The sequence below is a fragment of the Hyaena hyaena genome, unplaced genomic scaffold (genome assembly GCF_003009895.1).
Source record: "Hyaena hyaena isolate Hyena2069 unplaced genomic scaffold, ASM300989v1 scaffold_182, whole genome shotgun sequence".
Taxonomy (NCBI): Eukaryota; Metazoa; Chordata; class Mammalia; order Carnivora; family Hyaenidae; genus Hyaena; species Hyaena hyaena.
This window is the reverse complement of record NW_024080814.1, coordinates 1,356,950-1,370,540: the sequence shown is the minus strand read 5'-3', so window position 1 is coordinate 1,370,540 and position 13,591 is coordinate 1,356,950. Positions and strand designations below refer to the sequence as shown.

The 13,591-nt window shown below is 37.0% G+C and overlaps 1 protein-coding gene across 3 annotated transcripts in view; it reads left to right on the top strand.

Annotated features, from left to right (window-relative positions):
• Positions 1-93: 93 nt before the first annotated feature.
• Positions 94-13,591, top strand: part of FGFR1OP2 (FGFR1 oncogene partner 2) — a 34,802-nt gene continuing 21,304 nt past the window's right edge. The window contains exon 1 of one of the 3 annotated variants that reach the window (XM_039240797.1): positions 94-268. The gene's annotated coding sequence lies outside the window, so the exon portion shown is untranslated. Of the gene's footprint in view, positions 343-13,591 lie in introns of all 3 variants that reach the window. The other 2 variants (XM_039240796.1, XM_039240798.1) reach the window with 2 other exon arrangements.

The following is a 13,591-nucleotide window of genomic DNA, read 5'->3' as shown; positions in this document are numbered from 1 at the left end:
GACGTAGAAGGGAGCCGCCCCCACCTTTCGCGCATGTCTGCAAGAAGCCGCAAGTAAATCTCTGGCTCGGCCCCCACCATAACGTGAGGAAGGAAATCTCGCGAGGTTTGAGGACTATGAGCTTGCTAGTCCGAGGCGGCCAGCGGAGGTTTGCCTCCGGCCAGGGATGGGGCTGAGCTTCGCTGACACTTCCAGCCGCCTCTCCGCTGATGGTCTCGAGTCTGCTCGGTGAAGAAGCTGAACAGACGAGAGGAGTCTCTTCCCTTGGGTGCGTAGGTCCCTGTTAGCAGAGGCTTTGAGTCCTAACGCCACAGTTGACGGCTGCGAGGGATTGAGACCAGAGTAAGTGGAATAAATCCAGGGACAAGAACGGGCACACGGAGTTGGAAGTTTCCTTTCCCGGGGCCGCCCTGGTCCTTCGCCCCTCTTGAGCTGCCTGCCACCTGGCCCTAGCCGTTTCCCTGCGCTGGTGACCCGCCCCTTGAGGCTTCCTTTTACCCGGCCTCAGTTGTGAGCTCCCCTTTCCGGGTCTGAGGTGCGGAAAGTTTCTTGAAGCTTTGGCCCTAACCCTGTGTGGGCGCATCTTTCGTCTCTTTTTTCTTCCTGCCTAAACCCACCTGGGAGCTAAGGAGGGAAGGGGGACCCTTTCGGTTTTGACTTTACCGCTTTGCAGAGTATTTCGTGCCTATAACCATTTTTTGTCTCTGGGAAAACCGCCCTTTCAGGACTACTACTCTTTTCCTGGTTTTCTTCCTTTCTTATGTACCCCATCGCTCATAATGGTACCAGTATCCATGCCACTGCCCAAACTAGAGACCTTCATCCTTGATTCTGTATTTCCACTTGCCCTGGACTGTATTATTTCTTCCACCAGAATTATTGCAGCTACCCACCCTCCCCCACCAGTTTCGCCACCTTCATGCTTCCAGAGAGTTATCGCTCTGAAATCTGTTTATGTCCTTTCCTTCAACTTTTTCAGTAACCATGTTGCCGATGGAATTAAGTCTTAATTGTGAAGCACATCATTTAGGGCCTTTTACTGTCTATCGCAATTCGTTTTACCTTTTTCGTCTCTTCTCCAAATACCTTAATGTCCAGTCATACCAGAGAACTGTTTTTCCCCAAACATGTCATGCACTTTCACAACTCTGTGCCTTTGTGTGTGCTCTACCATCCGTCTAGAATGCTAATTCTTCCTCTCCACCCCATGCCCCACCTGTCAAGACCCAATTCCTAGATCCTTGTTTTCTCATACTCTCCCAGGTGACATCAATAATACCATTGTGCTCCCAGAGCACTTGAAACAGCTCTGCAGTGTTTATTAGGTTGTATTATGTGTTCATGTATCTGTCTCTATCAATTTGAGCTTGAGTCTGGAATCCTGTCTTATTCATCTTATTCATCAAAAACTAGTCCAGTGCCTGGGGGCCTCGCAGGCATGATTTGGATGCACATAGCAGGCATCATGTGTGTATACATTTGTAAATACGTATACTTGTAAATACAATTTGTTTACCTGTAAGTACAAGTTCTAAAGATTAATGATAGGAGTACTTAGTGCCCTTAAAAAGCCAGAAGGAACCTTGTATGTAAAAGGCCCTGACCTGTTTTGAATATGAGAAATTATACTTTTAGTATTTGTTGATTGAGATTATGCATAATGGAAAAAAACTATCCTCTTAAATGATTTCCTATTTTATTTCACTAGTATCTGTCTATATTTGAGAACTAGGGAAATATGTGTGTGAGCAAATTATTTTAGACTACAGATTGTACTGGGTATGTGTACATCCATGTAAATTCCAATGACTTCTTGGCCCATAAGTTATAAATAACCAGTTTAGATAAGGTTAGTTCCTTTACTTGTCATATCTGTTTGAACCTCCATGTTTATGCAACTTATACTTAGCTACAATTCTAAGGTAAAAAAAAAAATTCTCCTATGTCCTTCTAAATCCTGTTCTTCCTATTTTAAAATTTTATCTTCTTCAGGGGCACCTGGGTGGCTCAGTTGGTTAAGCGTTGGACTCTTGATTTCAGCTCAGGGCATGACCTCGCTGTTTGTGAGTTCCAGCCCTGTGTCAGGCTCTGCACTGGTATTGCAGAGCCTGGTTGGGATTCTCTGTCTCCCTCTCTCTCTGCCCTTCCCCTGCTTGCTCTCTATCTCTCTCTCAAAATGAACATTTTTTAAAAAATTTATCTTTTTCGTAAAGCTCCAAACATGTTCATTCCATCATTTTCCAAGACCGTAAAAATTTTCTATGCTTTCAAATACAGAAATACATTGTCTATAAAAGATGCTTTTCTTTATATGTAATTCACATAATTCTTTCTTGATTTCTTTAGATTAAGAGTTTCTAAGGAAGCCGTAACTATGCTTTTTTATTTTTCTGGTTCTGTATGTGTCTGTTAATAGTATATACTAATTAATACAGTTAGTATGCCTGAACAATCCAATAAAATTTAAACTAGGTAGTTAATATTTAAAAACAGAAGCACCTGGGTGGTTGAGTGTCCCACTTGAGCTCAGCTCATGATTTCACGGTTCATGAGGTCGAGCCCCATGTAGGCTCACTGTTGTCAGCACAGAGCCCACTCTGGATCCTCTGTCCCCCTCTCTCTCTGCCCCTGCCCCGCTTGCATATGCACACAGTCTCTCTCTCTTCCTCTCTTTCTCTCTCTCTCTCTCTCTCTTTCTCAAAAATAAGCAAACATTAAAAAAATATATTTAAAGACAGATTTATGGTGTATCAGTAGTCACGATGTTTCTGTGTAGGCCCAGCTATGGGATAGTGGATTTGTGGATAAAAAAGAAGAGTGACTTGAATTTCTTTAAATTTTTCTTAACCAAAATGTAAAACTGAACAGCTGGCAGTTAGTATCTTGAGTGGGTGGTGGTTTCTCTTTTATCAGCAGCAGAATGTTCTGAAACCTCTGCTAGGAGTCTGCCAGTATCTTTGGGTGGCAAAGTGGGCGAGAATGTCGCTATGCAGGCATGGACAAACCCACTTGAGAAAAACTTCACCTGTAAATTGGGCCTAACTATGAAAAGTAATATAAGTGCACATGACCAGTCATGACAGATACTATAAAGATAGATAAATTGAAAATACTCCCTTTTACTGGAGTCTATTTTTAAATATTTGAAACTTGTTAGAAAGTTTGGAAAACAGTCTTCTTCCCACTCCACTTACCACCCAAAAGAGGGGGAGAAAGCACAGTGATTTTCTAAAAAGTTGGCAAAGTAAATGCATGTTATAAACTATTTTAAACTTCTGTTGTTTCACATACAGGAAATGAACATGCAGCTTCTTAGGAACTCTGTGTCACTATTTTTCTAAAGTGTTAATAAAATGGTGCTTTCAATCATCTGTTGTTTATAATTCCCTTCTCTGAATAGGTATATTTTTGTAGTTCTAAAACATATTTTAGCTAGAGCTCATTTTGACAGTATTTCATTATGCAACCTAGAGAAGATTTTTTAAAGTGGATGTTAATTGTAATTTCAGAAAACTTGTTAGTAAACATTAATTGGTTTATAATTAACTGTGATGCCTAATTAAAATGGATGCTAGGCTTTTATTAATTATAAGGGAAAATAGCTGAAAATTTGTGGGGGTTTTTTGTTGTTGTTTTCATCTTTTCTTCACTTACAGACTGACTTATTTTCTATTGCTGGCGTGATAATGCAGTTTTTGTAATATCTTGGAAGTTTCCTTGGAAGCAGGGTCAGGGAATTTGCTTTGTTTTTCCACCCAGGGAGACAGGTGGTTTTTACATAGCTAGCAGTAAACAGAGTCCGAGGACCCACCTTGGCTCCTGAGGGGAGGACTTAACTCAGGATCAGAAATTCTATTTCTGGTACTAGCTTGGCTCCTTCCATTTCCTCATTGATAATATGGGAATAATACTTGTTCTGTTGACCAAAAGAATATAAGGTAGTATTCCGACTCAGACATTTATCAAAGGTTTGAATTAAAATTAATAGCTAGCAGTTTGATCTAGAGTACTCTGGAGGTCCATTTGGTTGGAGAGAAGGATGAATTAGGTTGAAGAGAAAGGTAAGAATAGGTGAACAGTTTTGAAGAAGTAAAGGGTAACTTGCTATATCAGATAATAAGGGTGTATTTTACAACTATGAACAGTATAGGCAGCGTGGTATTGTTGTGGAGATAGATAAATAAAAAGACCTAGAGGTAGAATAAAGAGCTCAGAAACCTACCCATACATTGATGGGAAACACACACACACACACACACACACACACACACACACAATAGGTGTGGCATTAAAATGAGTGGGGGTATTCCATCCACAAGAAAGAAGTATGTGACCTAGAGATGCTAATTATTACAATGGCAATCATATTATAGTATATAAACATCAAATCAACATGTTGTATACCTTAAACTTACATAATATTATATGTCAAATATATTTCAATAGAAAAAAATTCAGTGGTCGGGGCGCCTGGGTGGCTTAGTCGGTTAAGCGTCCGACTTTCGCTCAGGTCATGATCTCGCGGTTCGTGGGTCCGAGCCCCGCGTCGGGCCCTGTGCTGACTGCCGGCTCAGAGCCTGGAGCCTGTTTCAGTCTGTGACTCCCTCTCTCTCTGACCCTCCCCTGCTCACGCTGTCTCTCTCTCTCTCCTAGAAATAAATAAAACATAAAAAAAAAAAAGGAAAAAAATTCAGTGGTAGAAGAATGTACTATACAATAAGACTAGGAGAACTATTTGTCCTCATAAGAAAAAGGAAATACATAGATACCTTCCTTCTATCATACATGCATATAACCACCGGATGAATTCATGACAAAGGCAAAACCTTGGGGACAGGGTGTGCAGATAGCTTTGTCCTTTAGGCAGTGCCAGATAATTCGAAACATTATATAACCTTTTGAGACTAGGTCTTCTTTCACTCAGCATAAGGCCTTTGAGATTCATCTGTATTGTTGTATCAGTACCTCATTCCATATCATTGCTGTACAGTTTATCCACTCATTTCTCTACAGTAAATACTCAAGAAGTAGTACTGCTAGGTCATTTGGCAACTATATGTTTAACTTGGTAAGAAACTGCCAAACCGTTTTCTTTCTTTCTTTTTTTTTTTTAATATTTTATTTATTTCTGAGAGAGAGAGACAGCGTGAGCAGGGGAGAGTCAGAGAGAGAGGGAGACACAGAATCCGAAGCAGCCTCCAGATCTCAGATCTGGCTGTCAGCACAGAGCCCGATGTGGGGCCCGAACCCACGAACAGTGACAGGACCTGAGCCAAAGTCGGATACCTAACTGACTGAGCCACCCAGGTGCCCCGCCAAATCATTTTCTGAACCAGCCATATCATTCTGCATTTTCTTTCTTTTTTTTTTTTTTTTTTCCTAGGAGAGAGAGAGACAGCATGAGCAGGGGAGGGTCAGAGAGAGAGGGAGATACAGACTCTGAAACAGGCTCCAGGCTCTGAGCTGGCAGTCAGCACAGAGCCCCACGCGGGGCTCGAACCCACGAACCGTGAGATCATGACCGAAGTGAAAGTCGGACGCTTAACCGGCTCTGCCACCCAGGTGCCCCCTTACTGTTAGTTTTGAGACTTTTTAATATATTCTGGATAAAGTCCTTTGTCAGATAAGTGATTTGCAAATTTTGCCTTACATTCTGTAGCTTGTCTTTACAGACTGTCTTAATAGTGCCTTTCTCAGAGTAAATGTTTCTATTTTTGATGAAGTCTAGTTTATTAAATTTTTCATGAGTCAGTCTTTTGGTATCATGTGTAAAAAAAAAAAAAAAAAAAAAAAGTTTTTTTTGCCTAACCCCAGGTCACAGTGATTTTCTTTGTTTTTCATTGTTCATTGTTTTTCATTTTACGTTTAGATCTGTGGTCCACTTTGAGTTAATTTTTGTGTAAAGTGTAAGAATTATGTTGGGATTAATTTCTTGGCATATGGGTGTCCAATCTTCTAACACCCACTGTTTGTTGACAAGACTGTCCTTTCCCCTTTGAAGTATCTGTGTACCTTTTTCAAGAATCAGTTGACCATGTTTCTCTGGGCTTATTTCTGACCTCTGCCAATACCTCTGTTCTGTCTCTGCCAATACCATGCTGTCTTGATTGCAGTAACTTTATAGTAAGTCCTAAAATTCGGTAGTATGATTTCTCCAATTTTGTTTTCAAAATTCTTGGCTATTCTAGTTTCTCTGCATTTTCATAGAAATCTTAGAATTAGCTTGTCAATTTGTACCAAAAGGCCTACTGTAATTTTGATTGGAGATTGCATTAAATCTATACATCAATTGGGGAAAATTGACATGTTGAGTTTCCAATTTATGAACACAGTGTGAGTCTCCACTTATTTAGGCCCTCTTTGGTTTCTTTCATTAGCATTTTGTACTTCTCCATGTACATACCCTATATGTTTTTTATATTTCTACTCTAAAACTTCGTTTTTTGAACTATTATAAATGTATTTTTTTATTTTGGTTTCTACTTTTTATTGCTAATAGAAAAACTATTGATGTTTTTTGTTTTTGCACACTTGTATCTTGTGACATTGCTGAAGTCACATGTTAGCTACAGGAGTTCTTTATTGGATTCTTTGGGATATTTTACATAGGCTGCTAATGAGAACAGTTTTATTCTTTTCCAATCTGTATGCCTTTTCTTTCTTATTGACACAAGTATGATATCGAATAGGAGTGGTGTTTGGGGACATCCTTTTCCCTGATTACAGAGGAAACATTCAGTCTTTCACTTAAGTATGATGTTGGCTGTATTGAAGCTGCCCCTTAAACATTAAAAAAAAATTTTTTTTTTTTTAAGGTGTTGGGGGCACCTGGTGGCTCAGTTGGTTAAGCATTGAATTCACCTCAGGTCCTAACTCAGTGGTTAGTGAGTTTGAGCCCCGCATCAGGCTCTGTGTGGGAACTTGTTTCAGATTCTGGGTCTCTCTCTCTCTCTGCCCCTCCACTGCTTGTGCGCTCTCTCTCTCTCTCAAAAATTAATAAACATTAAAAGGATTTTTAAAAAAATGTCGTTTCTCAATTTGAGGCAATCCCCATCTGTTTCTGTTTGCAGAGAATTCTTATTAAGAATGGATGTTGTTCTGTTTTTTGTCTTTTGCAAATGCACCAATTAGTATGATGATGTATTTTTTTTGTTTTTAATGTGGATTGATTAATATTGAAATATAGAAACAACCTTGATTTCAGGGATAAACCCTACTTGGTTATGGTGTATTATTCTTTCTATATGTTGCTGAATTTGAGCTGCCAGTATTTTCTTGAGAATCTTTACATTTATATGTATGAGGGATATTGGTCTGTGGTTCTCTGTCTCTCTTTCTGAAGTGTGTCTGGTGTTGGTTTCAGAGTAATGCAGGCATCATTTTATGAGTTTGGAAGCATTTTCTTACATTTTCTCAAAGATGTTGCATAACATTGGTAGTATTTTTTTCTTTATATGTTTGGTAGAATTTGCCATTGAAATCTTCCAAATAGAGATTTTTTGCAAAAGATTTTTAACTACAAATTTAATTTCTTTAATAGTTATGAGACTGTTATGAAATAGTTATAATAATTGTCTGTTTATTGAACTTTTAATAATTGTTTCCTCTTGAGTGACTATTTAGTTTGTGGTGTTTAGGGAATTAGTCCATTTCATCTAAATTATCCAGTTCATGTGTATGGAATTTATTGTTGTATTCACTTACCCTTTAATGAATTAGGAGTCTGAAGTGATACCCTTTCTTTCATGCCTGACATCAGTATTTTATATCTTCTCTTTTATTTTTATTTGTCTCTTCATCAGTTTTGCTGGAGGTTTATCTGCTTTATTTGCTTTTTCAAAGAACTACGTTTTGGTTTCTCTCTGTTGCTTTCCTGTTTTCAGTTTCATCGATTTCTGCTCTTTTATTATTTCCTTCTTTCTGTTTACTTTGGAGTTGATTTTGCTCTTTTCCTGGTTTCATAGTTGGAGGCTTAGGTAATTGACTTGAGATATAAAAAAATTTTTTTTAATGTTTATGGTTTTTTTTGAGAGAGAGCCTGAGAGGAGGATGGGGGAGAGAGAGGGAGACATAGAATCCAAAACAGGTTTTGACAGCTCAGACAGAAACACACGGGGCTCAAACTCAGGGACCATGAGATCATGACCTGAGCCGAAGTAGGACACTTAACTGACTGAGCCACCTAGGCGCCCCTGAGATATTTTTAATTTTCTAATAAAAGAATTTAATACTACAGATTTCCTTCAGATACCACTATACATGCATGACAAATTTTTGATAACTTGTATTTTCATGTTTATTTAGATGAAAGTTTCTAATTTCCAAAAAGTTTATTGGTTTGTTTTTTGTTTTTGTTTTCTTCTGTGTTACTTGTATGTTTAATTTCCAAATGTTTGGAGATTTTCTTCTCTATGTTATTTATTTTAGTTTAATTTCATTATGGCCTTAGAACATAATTTGTATGATTGCAATTTTTTTTTAATTTGTTGAGGTTTCTTATCTAGGATAAGATCTATCCTAGGGAAGATCCTGTGCCCACTGAAAAATAATGTGTCTTCTCTTGTTGATGTTTATTTTATAAATATCCATTCAGTCCACCTCCTTGATGGTGTTTGTTCATGGCTTGCTGATTTTCTGTGTACAAATTCTGTCAATTACTGAGAAAGAAATTCTCTATAATCTAGCCAAATCTTATTATCTGTCTTCTTTATTACAGCTATCCTAGTGGATGTGAAGAATCTCATTGTGGTTGATTTGCATTTCCCTGATAGCTAATCATGTTGAGCATCTTTTCCTGTGCTTATTAACACTCTATTTTGATTATTGTTTGAATAGTATATCTTTTTCTGTCCTTTGACTTTTAACTTACCTATAGCATATTTGAAGTAAATTCATATAGATTATTTATAGTTGGGTTCTGTTTTGTGTTTTTTGTTTTTTAATTTCTATCTTATGCTTTTTCTTTTCCCTTTTTCGTTTTTTAAATTGAATTATAATTAACACGATGTTACTAGTTTCAGGTGTACAGCATACTGATTCAACAATTTCATACATTACTCAGTGCTTACCCTGAAAAGCATAGTCACCGTATATTACTACTACAATATTGAATATATTCCCTGTGCTGTACTTTTCATCTGTGACTTACTTTGTAACTGAAAGCTTGTCCCTCTTAATCCCCTTTATCTATTTTACCCATCCCCCAACCCACTTACCGTCTGGCAACTACCACCAGTTCTCTCTATTTAATAGAGTCTGGGTTTTCTGTTTTGTTTCATTTGTTAGTTTGTTTCTTTTGTTTCTTTAGATTTCACATGTAAGTGAAATCATCCCTTATTCGTCATTCTCTGTGTGACTTACTTTACTCAGCATAATATTCTCTATGTCCATGCATGTTATCACAAATAGCAAGATCTCATTCTTACGGCTGAGCAATATTCCATTTTCTGTATATATCACATCTTTATCCATTGTTCTACTGATGGACACTTAGGTTGCTTCCATCTCCTGGCTATTAGAAACAGTGCTGCTATAAACATACTCCTGCACATATGTTTTCGAATTAACATTTTTGTTTTCTTTGGGTAAATACACAGTAGTAGGATTAATGGATCGTATAATAGATCTGTTTTTAATTTTTTGAGGAACTCTATACTGTTTTCTGTAGTGGCTGTACCGGTTTACATTACCACCAGCAGCAGTGGAGTGCAACTCCACATCCTTCATAACACTTATTTCTTGTCTTTTTTTTTCCTAGCCATTGTGACATGTCAGGTGATTTCTCACTGTGGTTTTGATTTTCGTTGCCCTGATGATTAGCAGTGTTGAGCACTTTTTCATGGGTCTGTTGGCCATGTATATGTCTTTGACAAAATGTCTGTCTTTTCAAGTTCTTTGTCATTTTTTAATTGGCTTATTTGTGGGGGGTTTTGGTGTTGAGTTGTGTAAGTTCTGTATATCTTGGATATATTAACCCTCTATCAGATACCTCATTTACAGATATCTTCTCTTGTTTGGTAGGTTGCCTTTTTGTTTTGTTGATGGTTTCATTCAGTGAGCAAAAGCTTTTTAGTTTGGTGTTACCCCAGTAGCTTAATTTTCCTTTTGTTTATCTTGTCTGAGAAGACCTGTCTAGAAAAATGGAGCTATGGATGATGTGAAAAAGATTACTACCTATGATTTTTTCTAGGAGTTTTATAGTTTTGCATCTCCCATTTAAGTCATAAATCCATTTTGAGTTTATTTTTGTGCATGGTGTTAAGAAATTGGTCGTTTCATTCTTTTGCATAGAGCTGTCCAGTTTTCCCAGCACCATTTATTGAAGAGACTTTCTTTCCCCCATTGTATATTTTTGCCTCTTTTGCCATTAATTAATTGATCATATAAATAATGGGCTTATTTCTGGGCTCTCTATTTTGTTCTGTGATCATATAAATAATGGGCTTATTTCTGGGCTCTCTATTTTGTTCTGTTTCTCTGTGTCTTGTGCCAGTACCATACTGTTTTGATTACTAGACTTTTGTACTCTATCTTGAAATCTGGGATTGATACCTCCTGCTTTGTTCTTCTTTCTCAAGATTGCTTTAGCTATTCAGTGTCTCTTGCGGTTCTATAAAAATTTTAGACTTATTTTAGTTCTGTGACAAATGCTGTTAGTATTTTGATAGGGATTTCATTGAATCTGTAGATTGCTTTGGGTACTATGGACATTTTAACAATATTACTTCTTCCAATCCATGAGCATGTAGTATCTTTTCATTTGTTTATGTCATCTTTAATTTCTTTCATCAGTGTTTTATAATTTTCGGAGTACAGATCTTTTATCTCCTTGGTTAAGTTTATCTCTAGGTATTTTACTATTAGTAGTAATTATAAATGGGATTGTTTTCTTAATTTCTCCTTCTGCTACCTCATCAGTGTATAGTAATTTTGTATCCTGCAACTTTACTAAATTCATTTATTCTAATAGATTTTTGGTGGAGTCATGAGGGTTTTCTGTATATAGTATGTCATCTGTGACATGTTTTACTTTTTCCTTACCAATTTGGATGTCTTTTATTTTTCTTTATAAGTTTTTTTTAAATGTTTATTTTTGAGAGAGACAGACAGAACACGAGCAGGGGAGAGGCAGAGAGAGGGAGACACAGGATCCAAAGCAGACTCCAGGCTCCAAGCTCTCAGCACAGAGCCTGATGCAGGGCTTGGACTCACTGACCCAGACCTGGACCGTGAGATTGTGACCCGAGCTGAAGTTGAATGCTTAACCTTAACCAACTGAGCCACCCAGGTGCCCTATTTTTTTTCTTTTTCTTATCTGATTGTTGCATCTAGAACTTTTAGTGCTGTGTTGAATAAAACTGGTGAGAATGGATATCCTGGTCTTGTTCTGGATCTTAGAGGAAAAGCTGTTTTTCATAATTTAATGTTAGCTATGGGTTTCTCATATATGACCTTTATTATGTTGAAGCATGTTCTCTCTCAAATTATTTTGTTGACACTTTTTATCATGAATTGGTGTTGTATTTTGACAAATGCTTTTTCTGCATCTATTGAGATGATCATATGGTTTTTCTCTTTTTTTCTTAATGTGATGTATCACATTGACTTGCAAATATTGAACCACTCTTGCATCCTTGGAGTAAATTCTACTAGATCCTGTTGAATGATTTTTTTAAAAAATATATTGTTCAATGTGGTCTGCTAATAGTTTATTGAGGTTTTTTGCATCTCTGTTCAACAGGGATATTTACCTGTAGTTTGTTTTTTTCTGGGGTCTTTGGTTTTGGTATCAGGGTAATGGTGGCCTCCTAGAATAAATTTCAGAATTTTCCTTCATCTTCTATTTTTTTGAATAGTTTAAGAAGAATAGGTATTAACTCTAAATGTTTGCTGGAATTCACCTGTGGAGTCAAAAGTTCTGGACTTTTGTTTGTTGGGAGTTTTTTGATTACTGATTCAATTTAATTACTAGTAATTAGTGTGTTCAGATTTTCTATTTCTTCCTGGTTTAGTTTCAGATAATTTTATGTTTCTAAGAATTTATGCATTTCTTCCAGGTTGTCCAGTTTGTTGGTATATGATCTTTCATAATTTTCTCTTACAATTTTTTGTATTTCTATGGTGTTGGTTGTTGTTTCTCCTCATTTCTGATTTTTTTTGAGTCTTTTTTCTTGATGTGTCTAGCCAGAGATTTATCAGTTTTGTTGATCTTTTCAAAGAACCAGTTCCTGGTTTCCTTGATCTTCTCTCTCTCTCTCTTTTTTTTTTTTTTTTAAAGCATTGATTTCATTTATTTCTGCTCTAATCTTTATTATTTTCTTCCTTCTACTAGCTTTGGGCCTCTGCTAGTTTGTTCTTTTCTAGCTCTTTAAGACGTAAAGTCAGGTTGTTTGAGATTTTTCTTGTTTCTTATGGTAGAGCTATATCAGAAAAAATTTCCCTCTTAAAACACTTTTGCTGCATCCCAAATATTTTGAACCATTGTGTTTTCATTTTCATTTGTCTCCATGTATTTTTTGATTTCCTCTTTGATTTCTTGGTTGACCCAATCATTAGTAGCATGTTATTTAGCCTCCATGTATTTGTGACGTTTCCAGTTTTTTTTCTAGTTTCATACACATTTGTGGTTGGAAAAGATGTTTGATATGATTTTCAGTCTTCTTAAACTTATTGAGACTTGTTTTATTGCTTAATATATGATCTGTACTGGAGTATGTTTCATGTGCACTTGAAAAGAATGTGTATTCTGCTGTTTGGGATTACAGTGTTCTGTATATATCTGTTAGGTTTGTCTGGTCTAATATGTCATGCAAAGCCGTTGTTTCCTTGTTGATTTCTGTCTAGATGATTTATCAGTTGATATAGGTTGGATGTTAAAGTCCCCTACTATTGTATTGCTGTCCATTCCTCCCTTTATGTTTGTTAATAATTGCTTTATGTATTTGGGTACTCCTGTGTTGGATGTGGAGATATTTACAGTTGTTATATCCTCTTGATGGCTTGATCCCTTTATTATGTAGTGCTTTTCTTTGTCTCTTACTACAATCTATGCTTTAATATCTATTTTGTCTGGGATGCCTGGCTGTCTTAGTAGAGCATGAGACTCTTGATCTCAAGGTTGTAAGTTTGAGCCCCATGTTGGGTGTAGAGATTACTTAAAAATAAAATCTTTAAAAAAAATTTTGTCTGATATAAGTATTGCCACCCTGACTTGCTTTTTTTTTTTCCCCAGTGTTATTTTTGAGAGAGTACAAGTGAGAGAGGGACAGAGAGAGAGAGAGAGAGAGAGAGAGAGAGAAGGAGACTGAGGATCTAAAGCCGGTTCTGCACTGACAGCAGAGAGCTCCATGTGGGGCTCAAACTCACAAACTGAGACCATGACCTGAGCTGAAGTCAAATGCCTAACTAACTGAGCCACCCAAGTTCCCCACCCTGGCTTATTTTTTGGCTTCTGTTTGCATGGTATATTTTTCCAGCACTTTGAGTCTGTATGTCTTTAGGTCTGAAGTAAGTCTTTTGTAGGCAGCATTTAGATGGGTCTTGTTTCTTTATCCATTAAGTTACACCTTTTTTCTTTTATTGGAGTAGCTTA